We start from the raw sequence: 19,137 nt of genomic DNA on the forward strand, positions 1-19,137 counted from the left end.
ATGATCTTAACATAAGTCATTTTAGCTATAGTGTGTTGCCCCAGTGATCATAAAATTTATAGTTTAAAATGATGCAACAATAGTTTAAGGATGCCACCATATTTTGTTGTTCTGAAACATAAGCATAGCATAATAAAATGTTACTTATTCTAATTATATATATATATATATATATATGTATCCAGGTAAAGGTTATTTTAAATGACCTACTAGGATAAAGCATGTATGTCATTTATGAAATACAACAAATACATTAAAGAACTCTATGCAAAAGCAATTCATGCCATTTATGTAACAATGAAAATTTAGTTTATATTGTTTTCTAAAAATATTAGGTATCTGATATTCTTTTCAAAAGTTTTCACTTGAGGAAAGGGAGAGAGGAAAACATTTATATGACATTTTTAAAATGATTTTGTATCTTTTTTTTTTTTACTTTCTTTGTCCAACTCCAGGATGCATTCCATTTCAAGGAAGTGTTCAAAAGTACAAAAGATTTTAGTCAGCTTCCTAAGATGTGTTTATATGTGGTTTCTAATTCAATACAAAGAAAATGATCATCAATCAATGGGAAGCACATTAGGGGGGAATAATGAGTAACAGTAGGAAAAGCCCCAGAAACCCTCAGGGTTTCACCTAGAACTCTGAGGAAAATAATGAACCATCCTCTACCTGTGCTAGCTAGTATTGGGGAAGTATGCTCAAAGTGTATGAGATAGTGCTAATCTGTAGAAGATTTTGTTTTTGATTTTATAAATATCCTTTATTATAAAAGCTTTCAATTCTTCTAGATACTGATTAGTTGTATGACAATGTGTGAGTTAACTTTTCAATCTGTTTCCACATCTGTAAAATGGGGATAATATTCATACTTATGAGAGTTTTCATTATTATTAAGGGGAAGGCAACAAGCAGTTATTAAGCATCTACTGTGTGCTAGAAAGCAGAGGCTCTTCACCAGTCAGCACCATATCATCCACTCATGGAAACATGAGTTACAGATAATAAAGAAAATTTGAATGCTATGGACAAGTTCACTTACCCTGGCAGTATACTTTCCAGGTATGTAGACATAGACGATGAGGTTGATACACGCATTGCCAGAGCTAGCTCAGTGTTTGGGAGGCTCCGAAGGAAATTGTGAAAGGAAAATGTATTGGGCTATCAAACTTAAGATCTAAAGAGCCATTAGGTTGACCTCATTGTTGTTGTCTGTGAAACCTGGACAGTATACTGTACTAGCCATGCCAGGAAACTGAATCACTTCCATTTGAATTGTCTTGGGAATATTCTGAAGATCACCTGGAAAGATTAAGAGACTGGACACTGAGGTCCTTTCTCAAAGCTGAACTGCCAAGCATTCAAATTCTATTGCAGAGAGTGCAACTCAATGGGCTGACCATCTTGTTGGAATGCCAAATGTACATTTGCCTATTTTATAAAGAATTCACACAAGACAAGTGATCACATGAAGGTCAGAAGAAGCAATATAAGGACACTTTCAAGGTCTCTCTGAAGAACTTTGGAATCAATTGGGAGATGTGGGAAACAATGGCATAGGATCATCTAGTATGGCGTGCCCATGTCAAAGAAGGCACTATGAGTAAAGCAGAATTGCAGTAGCTGAAAAGAAATGTGAGATGTGCAAATCTGGTGACATCCCCACTTATAATGTTCATATGGGCTATTTATTACTGACTTGTGGTAGAGCCTGCCAAACTTGTACTGGTCTAATCAGCCATAGGCAGACACACCACACATTAACCCCATAGCGATGCCATTTTGATCCTCTTCAGAATGAAGGACAACAATCAACCTACTGTGTGCCAGGCACTGTGTTAAGCATTTTGCAAATATTATCTTATTTGATGCTCACAACAACCCTGAGAGGTAGCTACTATTATAATCTCCATTTTACAATTGGGGAAACTGAGACAGACAGAGATTAACTGACTTGCCTATGGTCACCAGAGCTAGTAAATATCTGAGGGCAGATTGGAACTTGAGTCTTTTTTATCTTCATCTAATCTTCTGTGCATTGTATCACCTACCCTTGCCCAGAAGGCAAAGATTTTACTTGTCTTTAGCTGGGTCTTCATAATTGTTTGAAAGCATTTGAAAATTCAAGGAATTCCACAGTTAGTAATGGTGAAAAAGATGCCTAAAATCTTCCATTTCAGTCTTGACCAAATCTAGTTCCACAGTTTAGAGCTTTTTTCCCTCCAGCTCAGACTTTTAGACTTGCTGCTTGAATTATCAGGTTGTATCCGCACATCTACAAAATCTCTGCCAAAGTAATATAGTAGAAAGAAAAAAGGAATCACTGCTAAGGAATTATTCCACTTACTATCTAACCATCTTAATTATAATGCTGACTAGTGTGCCCATAACCAACCCTGTAGATCTCAGAATCAGAATATTTCAACATTCAGAAAATTAAGTATTAAATACCCACAGCCCACAAATTTACACAGCTACAGACCACGCTAGCTTTTTACAGTCAAGTTATCAGTTCCAGCAGGCAGAAGAAAAGACTCTCAGACAGCACTAAGAACATTTATTTCATTGGACCTATGAATTCAGTCCAAGACTCACAAAGAGGTCTATTTACCAGCACAGATCTGAAGTTTCAGGGAAACAGACCAGATTTCTAGTTTCACAGCTTTCACAGCCACAGATTTTCAAATAAACAATCCCCACCCCATACCTTACCCCACGATCCCAATAGATTAATCAGTGTTAAGATGCTTCTTCTCCTGGGCCTCAAATTTTTCTCTTATCTATAAAAGTCAGAGAGAGAAAGATGATTTAGGACTTCCTCATCTATGAAGGAGTAGGTGCCTGGGGGCCTAACTGAAGGGAGCTGAGTCCTACTTAAATCTGAACATTCTCTGCATACGCAATGCTCCAATATTTTGAGATCACCAATAAAACAAAGATGTAGAAATTCTAAAGTTAAAGAGAATGGCTGATAATTAAAGACAACCTCTGAGTAATAAGTAGCCTTTCCAACTGTCAACAATAACCTTCTGCTTGTATCCCTGATTCCTTACCTTGAGCTTTCTCTTGAAATTATTCCTTCTCATTCATGCATTTTTAATTTCTCCCTCTATACTGCATTCTCATCTGAAAAACATGTTCAGGTATTAAAAACAACAGTAACCGTCATTATTATTACCATTATTACTATTATTTCTGCTTTAAGGTCTGCAAAGTACTTTACTTACTGTAAATTATTTGATCCTCATAGAAAGATCTGGGTTCAAGTACTACTTCCAACACATATTGGATGTGTGATCCAGGGCAAATCATTTAATCTCTTAGTATTCTATCTAGACAATTCTCTAAGATTACATTTTCAGAGAAGATGTCAGCTTGTACTCTTAGGAGTTTCCTTACCTGGGAGCATCCTACACCAGTAACATGACAAGACTAAGCCCTATTTCAAACATATGTATTTGTGTATGAGTAACTATATATGTTACACACATACACATGCACAAATATATGTATATATATATATATATAAAAGAATACATTTTACTGTCTCTTTCTGTCTATTTACTAACACTTTTGTGCTCTCAAAGTGTTTTCTTTCACATTTCTAAATTGCTGAGAAGTCCCATCTCAGCAAAGAACTATAACTCTATTTATAGTAGCCATATATGGTCGAGAGGGAGTCGTATTATGGCCCCTCAGCCTTGAAAAGATAAAGATAAAAGTTTCATTGACCCCAGCCCAAAGCCTCAAATGACGATAAGAATCAAACATAAATCTATGTGCAGCTACTCTTGGATTACCCAGGCTTACCATTGCCTGAGGAGTGAGGAGAAATAGGGAAAGAATACATGTGGGATGCAGTTCTTTCTCCGTAAGGAGATCACAGACTCATCCTCTCTCACTACAGCCAACTCACGAGGGACATTTGTGGGCACTGATGCTTATGTGACCACTGGTCCTTGGTATGAGATTCAGTCTGTAGTCTTACACAAAGATACATTTCTCAGAAAGTAGATGAGGAAACCAGAAAAATAACATTCTTAGTTCTAGCTCTTCTCTCAAGACTCAGTTATCTGTAACTATATCCTTCAGTTAATTTTGTGAAGATATGAACATTTCACTGGTGGTCTTAGCATTTCATTCCTCTGACATATTAGCATTATAACCTGCATTTCCTACTAAATTGTGGTGAACAGTCAGGAGAGACTGACCACCTTTACAACCTTTTAAGTTAACTAACTTCTGGAAATCAAAACCTTCAGATATCCTCTTCTCTCTCTGTCTGTTCTTTCTGTCTATTTTACTCACTCCTCATCCTCCCTAACATATTGAAAATGAATGGCCTCAAAGGTCCTGTCTTTGATTTTCTTTTCCCTCTACACACAGTCTCTTAGTAATCTGATCGACTTCCATGGCACTAATTATCATCTCTCTGCAAATGACTTCAAAAGCTTTATTTCTACCCCTAAATTATCTATTTCTATTGATGACACCAACACTTTCCCAGTCACCCAGGCTTAAACCTCAGTCATCTCTAGCTTCTCATTATTCCTCATTTCCTACATCTAAACAATTTTCAAGCCCTATCAATTCTTATACCTCTGACCCCTCATTTTTCGATTCTCACTGATACTACTCTATTTGAAGCCTTAATTATCTTTAAATTTTACTATTTTAATACATTTTTATTCTTCTTAGAGAAGGCAACATGGGATAGCAGAAAGAGAACTGAAAGAACTGATTTTTTCAATAATATTTTATTTTTCCCCATTTACATGTACAGACAAATTTTAAGATTCATTTGAAAAAATGTTTAAGCTCCAAATTTTCTCTCCCTTTCCCTGAGATAGTAAGCAATTTTATATAGGTTATATATGTTCAATTATGCAAAACATATTACCATATTTCATGCTGTGAAAAAAGACACAGACTCAAAGAAAAAAAGTGAAAAATAGCCTGCTTCAATCTGCATTCAGACTCCATCCATTCTTTCTCTGCTGGTAGATACCATTTTTCTCTATGAATCCTTTGGAATTGTCTTGGATCATCATATTGCTGAGGAGAGCTAAGTTGTTCACAATTGATCATCATATGATATTGCTTTGTGTACAAGGGAGAACTGAGTTTTAATATGGCTTCAGACACTAACTGTATGATCCTATGTGAGTCACTTAATCTCTCTCAGTCTCAGTTTTGGCATTAGTAAAATGGGAATGATCATACCATCTACTTTCCTGGGACGTTGTAAAGATAAAAAGAGGTAAGATGAGTAAAATACAAAATAAGATAAAAATGTATACAGTACAGATCTTAAAGCACCAGACTTACTGTCCTTGTTGCTCGTATATCCATTCTATCACTTATCTACTATATCTTTCACACCAATACCCGAGAGATTTCCTAATGAATCACTTTAAACACATGCTACTCTGTCTGGAAATGTTCAGGGGTTTCCCATTGACAGCAATTTTAAGTAGAAAACGCTGGTCTTGGCATCAGTGCTCATTGCCATCAGAGTCCAATCTATCTCTACAGCCTTATTTAATGCTACACTACCTCATACAATCTGCGCTCTGGCAAACTGGACTACCATCTTTTGCTGTTGCTCATCTTTCCCTTTCCTTTCTCCACGTCTTTGCTCCCACTTTTCCTTATCCTTGATACAGCCCTCCAGTTGTTGGAATCTCTCCATTTTTTTAAGGTGTCACCTCTTCCATGAAACTTTCTTGGACCCAATACTGCTGTCTTGCAGGTGAAAATAGTTTATCACTTCTCAAATTTCCTAGAGTATTTTTGCCCAGACCATTCTTGCTTTCTCCTTTATATTTATTCCACTTTACCTTGAATCATAGTTCTTTTAGCTCATATAATTCCAGTCCCTTTCAATTATAAATGTCTTTAGAAAAGAACCTCTGTGATATTTATTTTTGTATCCTTAGTGCCTGGAACTTATAAACATTTTTTTTAATTGAATAGACTACAACTAAGGTAAAACTGTCCCAATGGTCAAGAATTATCTATAATGCAGTACACTCTGGTTCAACAAATCGCTCAGTGTTCATCCAGGCAAAAATCTAATATTAACTTTTGATCTTAAAGCAAAGGTTATGATCTATAAAATGTTAATGCAATGTGGCTACTCAGTGTAGTTTATTCAATGTTATTCTTGATTTTGATGAAGATTGTAATCCCTCTATGCCTTAGAAAAGTTGCATGTGTTTCTATGATACAGACATATATAATGTATACATATATGCACATATATTCACATATATACTATGTATATATACTGTGGGTACATATATACATATATGTATGTATAGATACACATGTAGAGAGGAGGAAGAGAAGTGAATAAGCACTTACATAGTGCCTACTATGTGCCTGACATGCTAAGAGAAGGTAGGTCATATTATTATCCCCATTTTACAATTTAAGAAACTGAAGTAAATAATGGTTAAATGACTTGCTCAGGGTCACATGTCTCCTAAATGTCTGAGCACAGATTTAAACTTCAAATCTTCCTGATTGCAAGCCTATCATTCTATACACTGCACCAATAGTTGCCTCAAGCACATATGCATATGCATATCATATACATATACACACATATATACATATAATGTACCTTAACTCTCTCTAACTTAATCTTATGCTCCAGTGGCACAACTTTTGAAAACCCTGTCATTTTCACAATATTATGAGGCAGCAGAATTCAATTTTCAAGCCAATTCAAACATCAATTTATCAGAAATTATTTCATTGAAAATTTGATTAAAAAACTTTGGAAATCAAAATCTTGTAAATGTGAATGTTGAAGACTTTCTTTACCTGTGAATGGAAAAAAATAAAATATTATTTAAAAGAGAACATTTGATCAACAGTAACCCCTTAGAGAAAGAGCCAAAAGAATCATTACATCCCTCCATCTCTTATCCCTGTATTCAACTTTACATGTTTCTGTCATCCCTCCCCACATACATATAATCAATGACTGATTATTAGATAGTACTTGAATGAAAGCTGTCTTTCTTTCATAGGATTTAAGGTGTACTCTGAAAAAAAAGAGAGTAAAGTTAAGTCTATTTCACCATATAAAGATGTAAAGTTATAAGGATCCCTCTAATTCAACTCTCTCATTTTATCAATAAGGAAATTGAGGCCCATGAGGAAATAAGGGACTCACCCAAAGCCATATCACCAAGAAGTGAAGCCCAAAGCATCCTATGATTTTGTCAAAATAATGTCTAAGAGTCTTTGGGCTTTGGTTTCTTCTTTAAAAAAAATAAAGGATTGAATTCAATGATTTCCAAGTTTACTTCCTTGTCTAGCATTCCAGGATTGTATGATTCTAGGAATAAAATGAGTTTTAATTCAAAGAATAGCTATATGATTGTGTCAAGTTGATTTTAAGTTACAAATCTATATGTAATAAGAAATATATTTAATGCACAAAATTAACTCAATCTCAGAGGGGGGTGTTAAATGAATAAGTAAATAAAGGTGCAGAATATTCTGTATCTAACTATATATGTTGCAAACCTGTAATGTGGTACTCTTTGGTCATTTTATATTTTAAAAGCAAATAATTAAACTGTATACACTCAATTAAATCTTTTGCAAGGCAATAAACACATTCTGCCTATATTTCTAACATACATAATTAGAAACACTTTTACACTAGCAAGTTCAGCCTTATGTATCCTGCAGTTGAACTAAATTAAATCATTTCCAACATGAAAAGCCATTATCAGTCCTATCTACGTCTTCTTTCTGCTCGATCTAGCCTTGCATTACAACAGACAAACACCAAGAGAGTTTAATCAAAGAACGCTTATTAAACTGCAGGTTGGCACCTTTTGGGGGAAATGTATAAATAGTAACACATACTTAAGCTGCCAATCAAAAAGAATTATTTTAACTCTGTCTCACTCATATAACAAATGCGGTGCCAACTGAGTAAACCTGCATAATGAGAAAATTCCAGCCTTTAGAACAAGAGATCCCTCTTAAATCTGATGACGTCAAAAAGTTAAAAGTAAGATGAAATGAAATCTAATGAGAAACATGCAAGCATGGAAAGGACCTCAATTAATAATTCACTGGCTGTTTTTAGAGCATCAGTCAAGGTAATATACAACTGATTACATATTTCACACTTACAAGAATGATGCCACAAATTTATGTACAGAAAAGAACTTTTTTTCTTTTTTCTTGAGTTTATCAGAAAATACATTAATCGACTAGTCTTTAAGCCTGGGTTCTAATTTAGTTTCTGACATTTATTAGTCATGTGACTTGGGGCAATTGCTTCTCTGTCTCCTTCAAAGAATTGTTTTGAGGCTCAAATAAGACAGTTAGGTGGCAGAGTACTCGATTCTGAAAGATGTGAGTTCAAATCTATCCCCAGACATTTAGTAGTTGTGTGACCCTGGAAAAGTCACTTAACCTCTGTTTATCTCCATTTTCTCATAAAATACAGATAATAACAGCACCCATTTTGTAAGGTTGTTGTAAGGATAAAAGGAGATGATCTTTTTAGAGTGTCTTGCAAACCTTAAAGTGTTATATAAATTCTAGTTATTATTATTTTTTATTATTAAATAATGTAAGTGAAAGAAATTGGTAAACTAGAGAACTTTTACAATGTCCTCAAGTATTGTTCCAGAGCTCCAGAAAAAGCTCCACATTTCACAATGAACGATTTAGAAATAAAACTTGATTAATAAAGGATAGAAATAGAGATTACATCTGTAATTCCTTTGATAAAGAGAAACAAATGCTCTCTGCCTATGCAAGACAACACTTCTCCAACTTATGGTCTTAGAGCTGGAATGCGGAACTTGCAGTCTATGGTCTCAAGGCCACATGTAGCTTTCTAGGTCCTTGGGTGCAGTCTTTTGACTGAGTCCAAGTTTTAGAAAACAAATAAATCTTTTTATTGAGAAGATTTGTTCTGTGAAGTTTGGATTCAGTCAAAGGGCCACATTTGAGGACCTAGAGGGCCACATGTAGACTCAAGACTACAGGTTCCCCACCTGTGTCCTAGAGTGTTGCCTAGAATACTGAGAAATTAAATGACTTGAAAGCAGAACATTGTTGAATATTTTATCAAAATGAAAAATGAACATTTATATATGTGTATATACATATATTCACATATATGTATATATATGTGTGTATATATATATATGGGGGTATCAATAATAAAAACCTGAGAGAACAATTTTACAAGGAAATTCAGAAAAAAGCACAAAATGATTCCCTTCACCAATTATTTGTTCCTAACTATTCCGTCAACATTTCATACCAAATAGAGAGTCAGCCTAGAGTCCAGAAAATAAGTTCAAGTATCACCTCTGCCCTACCCTAGCTACCTGAGCAAGTTGCTTAATGCGTCTCAGTGCTTCAGACAACTCTCTAAAGCCATGCTTCTCAAAGTGTAGTCCAAGTTGTCCCGGACATCCTTGAGAGCTCTTTTAGGTCAAAACTGTTTTTCACAATAATAATAAGATGTTATCTATTAACATAGTCCTCTCATTTCCAACTATATATCTATATCAGGCTGCATTTTCTTTAGATATTTCAACCTAAAGATTATGTTCCAAAAGACTGAATGCAGAAATAGATATAAGACCCTAATTTTCTTCTCTGAAGCCAAACATTAAAGAGATTTGCAAAAATATGTAAAATTATGCCATTCTGCTCCCTAAATTTGGGGGGGGTGGTTGGAAAATATAATTATTTTTCATAAAAAGTTTTAGGTTAACATATAATAGGTTTGTTACTTTAAATGAATTCATAGGTATTTTTTAATTTTGTTCATTTAAATTTCTAGTATGATAAATACTAGAACCAAAACCAAAATTCTGTAAGTTTCTCAAAAATTTTAGAGTATAAAGAGTCCTGAGACCAAAGTGTTTAAGAATCACTGCTCTAAGACAATAAATTATTGATGAGCTCTCAATTTGTTGACAAGGTTTCCAAACTGGGAGTTCTACATATAGATCCTATACATACATACATGTATACATATGTGTATGGGTATATGCATATGTATGTATACATATTTTCACTAGAAAAAGGAAGATGAGAGATATCCCTAATATTTGTAGAGAATTCTCCCAACAAATGAAATTCTCTTAATACTTGTAGATAAAAACATACAATGCTAAGAGAAGGTAGATGATATTATTATCCCCATTTTACAATTTAAGAAAGTGAAATGGTTAAATGACTTGTTCAGGGTCACATGGCTCCTAAATGTCTGAGCGCAGATTTGATAATGTAAATGATTCATCCAATTTTGCTTCTAAATTAGCTGCAAGCATTCCAGGAAGAGATTTAAGAGCTGTTTCCAAGAACTCAATGAAGACATTTGTTCAATGTGTAAAATCAGTTCAAAGAAAGATAAATAAAATCCGAAAGTATAAAATAACTGAGTGAGGATAAGAGAAAAGTAGAGAAAGTATTATAATGGATTATCTAAAGCCTTTCTTTTCATTCAAGCATTCTTCCTTCAGTTTTGATCAACTCATCTTATTAAGAATATTACTGAAATAGAAAAATTCTCCCAAAGGACAGCCAAACTGATTACAGCCCTAACGAGTTTGTGCACCAGAAAATACTAGGTAGACACAACTCACTCAGCTGAGGGAAAAAAGAGCAAAGAAAAAATGGTGAGTGAATTCATAGGAAATAACAAATGGGATAGGAAAAGGTCATCTGGGCAAGCTGATTTATCTCACTTAAGAACAAAGGTTCCTACTCCATGAAATTTGATGACATCAAAATAAAACTTAAGAAAAATAAAAATATCTTGCTTTTGAAATTAACCTTTGGGGTTTCTGCAGCAAAACAAAAAAAAAAACAGATTAAGATCTAATAACGTCATTACATAGTGTTTTCAGTGGCTAAGTTCACTTGCTCAACAAGCAAATCTTTCTCAGATTGCTTCATTGTTAAAGTAACATGGAAATGGATGCCATTTCTCTGGTTTATTTGTGTTTTGTTTTTATTTTATTTTTTATTTATGGAACAGAACAAGCATTTCCATAACACAGTGCAATAAAAAAGATGATCACACATGAAATTGAAAATCTACTATGCATAATATGTTGTTCCTTTCAAATACACAAAATTTTCAGGTAAATTTTATTTTCTTTCTTCCCTCCCCTACACCACTTGCCCTAGAGATAGCTACCTTTATAGTTAATTTGGGTATTTATAATAGCCAAAATAACTTATTCGTTCAAAGTCGTTCTTAAAACAATATTACTGTTAGTGTATATGATATCCTATTGGCTCTGCTTATTTTGCCCTTCCTTATTTCATTTAAGTCTTTACATGCTTTTTTAATAAAAATCACTGAGCTCTTCATTTCTTATAGCACCATCACAATCACATACCACAACTTGTTTAGCCATTCCCAAATTGATGGGCATCCCGGCAATATCCAAGTCTTTGCCACCACTAAGAGAAGTGCTACAAACATTTTAGAACATATAGGTTCTTTTCCACTTTCCCTAATTGTCTTTGGAAATAGAACAAGTAGGGATATTGCTAGGTCAAAGGGTATAGGTAGTTTAAAATCTCTTTAGGCATAACTCCAGATTGCACTCCAGAATGGTCAGATCAATTCACAATTCCACCAACAATGAATTATTGTATCAATTTTTCCACATTCTCTCTAACATATAGGAAACAGTGTATACATCTCTAGTTCATTTGAAAAGATATATAACCAATCCACTTCCTAACTCCCACCTCCAATTTTTGGACAAGTATAGTTTACAACTACCAAATTTCATTTAATATTTATTCATTCTTTCACCTCAGAGAAAACCTTGTACATTAAAATGAAAGTTAACTAATTTTTATTACTCCTGCATCCCACCCTCCTCTCCTAGATCTCAAGAGAAACTTTCTACAATATCATAAATATGCATTTCATGTTTACCACTAACCTAAAGAATGGGGGGAAATGAGACAGTACTTAAATGCTCATTGTATCTCTCTTCTCAAAATTTCTCAGATATTAATAAGTCCGTTCAATATTAAGTGTTTTGAAATCCTTTATAGAATGGTCAGGTACTATTTATTATTTTTCAACAGTTTAACAAAATGTTTTTGTTTGTACGTATTGCTCAAGTGACAATCACCTCATTTCTGTGATTAGAAAGCCTCCTATTGTATTCTTAGCTAAATTGAACTTGAAACAGAGGACTGGCCAATGAAAACTCAGTACTTCTGAATACATGCAGCATGCTTAGCCTGATGCAGTCCCTCCATGGATTTCAGGATGTGCACAAGTATTCTACACCTGTTTCTGCTCCACTCTGTGCATCTTTTTGATCAACTCCTGAGTCATAATTTCATGTGCACACAAAAGATTCCCATAGAGCCAACTCAGTGACTAAATGGAACTGAGAAACCCTCCATAAATATGGTATACAGAAGTACTCTTGAAAAGCTGAACAATAACAGCTGCCAAAATCCTAATAAAGTCTAGTGAAGTCATTTGTCAGCTGATATCATCATTCTTACTGTTAAAATGATATATTGCTGCTTAGTCACAAGTGAAAACACACCAGTTTGACATTAGTTGTTCTTCAAGAATTGTCAAGGTTTGTTTACTCCCGAGTCTGGAGCAGGAAACTAAGCAGCTATGAGACTTCAACGCATTTCTCCAGCATTAAAATTTTCTCACAAAAGCTATTTGGCTTTGCCCCCTCTTTTGCCTTCGTGTCGGACTTTTACAGATCTTCAGGATCTAAAAGATAATAATAGGTCTGGGATTTACTCATTTCCCTTTATTGCTTTAACTATCCAGGCTTGGCTGCTTCTCCTACAAATAAAATATGCAAGATAATTGCCGAAGTTTACACAAAGCATGTTTTTCCTTTTATTGAAATTGTAAACAGAGTAAATCGTGCTTTCCTTTCTACTACTAGGATTTCAATCTATTTTCTGTTAACAATTATATAAGGAGAAGAGTATGTAGTGTCTCCATTACTTCATTCAGTATAACATTGTTTTAGTACTTCTCTCCCTCCACCCCAGTCCTTTTTTGAAGAAGTAGAAGACCCTGGGTGTGGAATATGTCATGTAGTGTCAGATTCACCTGAAGTGTTGGTTAGTTTTGATGAACTGCTGGGAGGTAGGGGGAATCTCTTTTTAAAAAAAAAAATTCTTACAAGGGATGGCTCTCTAGGGAAGGGAGAGAAAAGGATATATTTAGAAACAAAAGTGATATAAAAACAAACTATACAAATAAAAATGGCAAACATTTGTTTGGTTAAATCCACTGATGGGCATACTCATCCACAGAGTCAAGAAACTAAATTAAAACTAAAACTATCTGCCTTGGTACAGAGGGAATATATCCTATTTAAGAAAGGAGTTCTGGTTAGTGGGAAGTCAGCTAGGTGGTACAGTGGATAGAGCACTGGGCCTGGAATTAGAAAGACTTGAGTTCAAATTAGGCCCCAGTAATGCTTAATAGTTTTTATTAAGACTATTGTTCCATAAAAATTGATGAGCAGGCAGACTTCAGAAAAACCTGAAAAGACTTACAAGAGCTGATGCTGAGTGAAGTAAGTAGAACCAGAACACTGTACATAGTAACAGCAATAATCTGTGATGACTAATCATGAGAGACTTAGTTCTCAGGAAGGTAAGGATCTAAGACAATTCTAAAAGACTCATGATGGAAAATGCTATCCACATCCAGAAAAAGAACTAGGGAGTTTGAATGCAGATAGAAACATACTATTTCCTCTTCACTTTTTTTTTTGTTTCTTCTTTATCATACTTCCTCCCATTGGTTCTAATTCTTCTTTACAACTTAACTGACATGAAAATATCTTTAATATGAATGTGTAAGTAGAGCCCATATCATATTGCATACTATCATGGGAAGGGGAAAGAAAAGGAAAGGGGAGAAAATTTAGAACTCAAAATCTTATGGAAGAGAATGTTGAAAACTAAAAGTAAATTAATTAATAAAAAAGAAAAAACACATTCTTTAGTACTATAATTATGTAATAACTATGTGACCTTGGGCAAGCCACTTAATCTCTTCTGCCTTGGTTTTCTCATCTGTAAATTGATAATAATAATTGCACCCACCTCCTAGGGTTGTTGGGAAGAAAAAAAAATGAGATAGCATTTGTGAAGTGTTTTGTAAACCTTAAAGCACTACGTAAACGTTGGCTATTATTATTCAAGTGGAGTACCAAAGCTATTACCAATTGGAAAAGGGATCAGACCGCAAGAAAATAAGTTTAAAATTCCTGTTTACCAGTTTTATTAATGACTTTTAGAGGTATTGGCATAATATTTATCAAATTTACACACAGCACAAAATTAGGCAGCAGAGCTAACATGTTGTATGCAGTTGAAGTCAAAAGAGATTTGGACAACCTAAAAAGTTTGGTCAAAACTAAAAAAGCATGACTTCCTAGGAGTACATTTATATTCTTATATCTGAATTTTTTTAAAAGTTATCTTCATAAGTATAAGATGTAAGATTAATAAAATTGAAATTAAAAAAAAACTATTGAACTAATAAATAAAACTAAGAGTTGGTTTTATGAAAAAAAACCATAAAATTGATAAACCTTTGGTCAATTTGATTTAAAAAAAGAAAGAAGGAAACCAAATTACCAATATCAAAATGAAAAGGGTGAACTCACCTCTAATGAGGAGAAAAGTGAAATAATAATTAGAAATTACTTTGCCCAACTGTATGCCCATAAATTTGACAATCTAAGTGAAATGGATGAATATTTTTTTTTAAATATAAATTGCCCAAATTAGCAGAAGAGTAACTAAAATACTTAAATAGTCCCATATTGGGAAAAGAAATTGAACAAGTCATCAATGAACTCCCTAGGAAAAATCTCCACATGGATTTACAAGTGAATTCTATCAAACATTTAAAGCAGAGTGAATTCCAATACTATGTAGACTATTTGGGAAAATTGGCAAAGAAGGTGTTGTGCCAAATTCTTTTTATGATACAAATATGGCTTTGATACCTAAACTGGGAAGAGCCAAAACAGAGAAAGAAAATTATAGACCAATTTCCCTAGTGAATATAGATGCAAAAATTTTAACTGATATGCTCGCAAAAAGATTACAGCAACTTATCACGAGAATAATACATTATGATCAGGTAGGATTTATAACAGGAATTCAGGGCTGGTTCAATATTAGGAAAACTATTGTTTTTGTATTGCATCATTGATCATATCAACAACAAAACTAACAGAAACCATATGATTATCTCAGTAGATGCAGAAAAAGCTTTTGACAAAATACAATACTCATTCCTATTGAAAACACTGGAGAGCATAGGAATAAATGGAGCCTTTCTTACAATAATAAGTAGTATCTACCTAAAACCATCAGCAAGCATTATATGTAATGGGGACAAGTTAGATTCAATTCCAATAAGATCAGGGGTGAAACAAGGATGTCCATTATCACCACTGCTATTCAATATGGTACTAGAAATGTTAGCTTTAGCAATAAGAGAAGAAAAAGAAACTGAAGGAATTAGAATAAGCAAAAAAGAAACTAAGTTATCACTCTTTGAAGATGACATAATGACATATTCAGAGAATCCTAGAGAATCAAGTAAAAAACTATTTGAAATAATACACAAATTTGGCAAAGTTGCAGGATAAATCATCTGCATTTCTATATATTACTAACAAAGCCCAATAGCAAGAGATAGAAAGAGACATCCCATTTAAAGCTATGGTAGACACTATAAAATATCTGGGAATCTACCCACCCAAACAAACCCAGGGATTATACGAACACAATTACAAAACACTTTTCACACAAAGTCAGATCTAAGTAAGCGGGAAAATATCAGTTGTTCGTGGGTAGGCCGAGCCAATATAATAAAAATGACAATTCTACCTAAATTAATTTACTTATTCAGTGCCATACTAATCAAACTAACAAAAAATTATTTTCTAGAGCTAGAAAAAATAATATCAAAATTCATCTGGAAGAACAAACGTCCAGAATATCAAGGGAATTAATGGAAGAAATGCTATGGAAGGTGGTGCAGCCATACCAGATCTCAAAATGTATGATAAAGCAGTAATCATCAAAACCTCTTGGTACTGACTAAGAAACAGAAGAGCAGATCAGTGGAATAGGGTAGGTACACAAGACAAAGTACTCAATGATTAGAGCAATCTACTGTTTGGTAAACTCAAGGATTCAAGTTTCTGGAATGGAAACTCACTGTTTGAGAAAAACTCCTGGGAAAACCATATAATAGTGTGGCAGAAACTGGGGATAGACCAATGCCTGACACCATACGCCAGAATAAAGTCCAAATGGGTACACAATCTAGGTATAAAGGCTGATACTGTAAATAAATTAGGGTAGTAAGGGATAATTTTTTTTTTGTCATATTGATGGAGAATGGAGGAATTTATGATCAAACAAGAGATAGAAAACATTATGAAATACAAAATGGATAATTTTGATTACATTAAATTGAAAAGTTTTTGCCCAAACCCAAGGCAACCAAGATGAGGAGAGAAGCAGAAAAATGGGAAAGAATTTTTACAACTAGTGTTTCTGATAAAGGTCTCATCTCTAAAATATATAGAGAACTGAGTTAAATTTACAAGAATATAAGTCATTCCCCAAATGATATATGGTCAAAGGATATAAACAGCAGTTTTCAGAGGAAAAAATTAAAGCTATCTAAAGTCATATGAAAAACTACTTTAAATCTCTATTGATTAGAGAGATACAAATCAAAACAATGCTGAGGTACCACATCATACCTATCAGAGTGGCTAACATAACAAAACAGGAAGATGACAAATATTGGAGAAGATGTGGAGGAGTTGGAACACTAATTCATAGTTGATGGAGCTGTGAGCTAATCCAACCATTCTGGAGAGCAATTTGGATCTATGTCCAAAGGACTATAAAAATGTATATATCCTTTGACCCAGTGATTTTGCTTCTAGGGCTGTATCCCAAAGAGATCATAAAAATGTTCCACATGTACAAAAATATTTATAACAACTCTCTTTGTGGTAGCCAAGAACTGGAAATCAAGGAAATTCCCATCAATTGGGGAATGGCTGAACAAGTTGTGATATATAAGTGTAACGAAATATTGTTGTCCTATAAGAAATGACAAACAGATGGACTTCAGAAAAATCTGGAAAGACTTATATGAACTGATGCTGAGTGAAATGAGCAGATGTAACAGAATAGTATACACAGTAACAGCCCCTGTGTGTGAGGACTGTTCCTCATACACTTAGCCCTTTATACCAATGCAAGGACCTAAAACATTCCCAAAGGACTTGATGCAAAATGGCATCCACATCCAGAGAAAAAACTATGCAATCAGAACTCAGAATGAAGCAGACTATTTTCTCTTGTGTTATGTTTTGTTTTGGTTTGGTTTTTTCTCGTGGTTTCTCCCATTAATGTTAATTCTTCAATACAGTATGACTACTGCAAAATATGTTTAAGAAGAATGTATGTCTAGAACCCTTACAAGATTGCATGCCATCTCAATGAGGGAGTGGGAAGGAGGAAGAGAAAATTTAAAATTTACAGAGGTGAATGTTGAAAACTGAAAACAAATAAATTAATTTTTAAAAAAGTTACCCTGAGAAAAGGTTGTGAGGCAGTATGTACCAGTAAAGTCACATCACCACCTTGACCATCATCTCCCCTTATACCTAGATAGAGATAGCACAGGAGCCTGAATCCCAACACCTTAGGAATAACAATATTCCTCAAATCACTAGATCTGCATCTAGTCTAGTCCTAACAGCTATCACTGAGTAGAGTTGTTGCCCAGCAACAACTGCTGACTAAACGGTCCATCCAACCCCACCTTCTGACTAATTTCTACTCTCAGGGCAGGTAATCCAAACTAGCTGAAGCACTAGGGTATCCTGAGAAATGGGAGGTTATATATGACTGTATTCCCCAATTAACACAGCACTCTTGAGGGCTGCTAGCACAGGTTCATTCTTGATCTGGTCAGTCAGGCAGACACCTTCCAAGGGGTTAATAATCTTACTTTATTGTAGTTCAATGTTCCAGGGTTCTCACAAGGGTTGCTGATAATGGGATCACTCACTCCTACAGCTCTCCCTAATCACTCTTCTTGCAAGGGATGGTGAGAAGGGGGGAGGAGCAACTACTTCAATGGGATCAGTTGAGACAAGCACAACTAATGTACTCTCCTAAATCCCCTCAAGCCTTGATGGAGTTCAGTCAAGGCCCACACAGCTTTCCAGCTTGTGCATTCAACCCTAAAGGCTCCCCCTTCACTCTCTCTCTCTCTTTCAGGTCTCCTCTTTCCCTAGGCCTTGATGGGGGCCAGTAAAGGCACACACAGCATTCTAACTTGTGCATTCTATCCTAAAAGTTCCCAACCCCTTCCCCAGTGCCAATCTGCTTTACAGGGCCTTTGCAATCTATACAACTGCTGTTTGGCTTTTACAATTTACACAGGTGATATTTTTTAGGGTAACAAGAGATTGTTATGGCAATGGATCCTGGGAAACCAAACTCTAAGAACAAAAATTCTCTTTACACTACAGAGACAAACAGGTCAAATCATCACCACCACCTTGACCACCAGATCCCTTCAGATTTCAGTGGAGACCATTCAGGACCCTGTACCCAAAAACCTTTGGAATGGAAATACTTCTAGCCCAGTATGCACAAACATCATCTTGGGAAGCAACCATTGTGAAGATATAACCAGGCAACTGCTCCTGCAGATGTTAGAGTCATAGGTCCTAAGACCCAGAAAACAAAAGTTCTTGCCATCAAAGCCCTTGAAACTATCAAAAGCACATCAGAAACTGATATACTTTTATTAGTATAAATGACTTTTTTTAGAAAAGGCAATACCATCTGTTTTGTTCTTGTACCCAAGGTCCATCTGACTTGCAGCTGAAATTGTCCATATGGTTCTATCTTTCCCATTAGAATATGAGCTCCTTGAGAGGAGGGAATTTCATGTTTTCTTTTTGTATCCTCAATACTTTGCACATAGTTACTATTCATCCTTCATTTTTGAAGAACAGTGACATCACAATGTTGGAGTCAGGGTACAGGTAT

General features: G+C 34.7%; 1 long non-coding RNA gene across 1 annotated transcript; it reads right to left on the reverse strand.

Moving 5' to 3' along the window:
• Positions 1-288: 288 nt before the first annotated feature.
• On the reverse strand, positions 289-19,043 carry LOC140524166 (uncharacterized). Its single transcript, XR_011973588.1, has 4 exons — positions 18,928-19,043; positions 3,054-3,126; positions 2,713-2,780; positions 289-2,286 (listed from the first exon to the last, which is right to left on the reverse strand). It is a non-coding gene; the product is annotated as an uncharacterized lncRNA (long non-coding RNA).
• Positions 19,044-19,137: the final 94 nt, after the last annotated feature.

Source organism: Notamacropus eugenii, chromosome 2, assembly GCF_028372415.1.
Source record: "Notamacropus eugenii isolate mMacEug1 chromosome 2, mMacEug1.pri_v2, whole genome shotgun sequence".
NCBI classification, from domain to species: Eukaryota; Metazoa; Chordata; class Mammalia; order Diprotodontia; family Macropodidae; genus Notamacropus; species Notamacropus eugenii.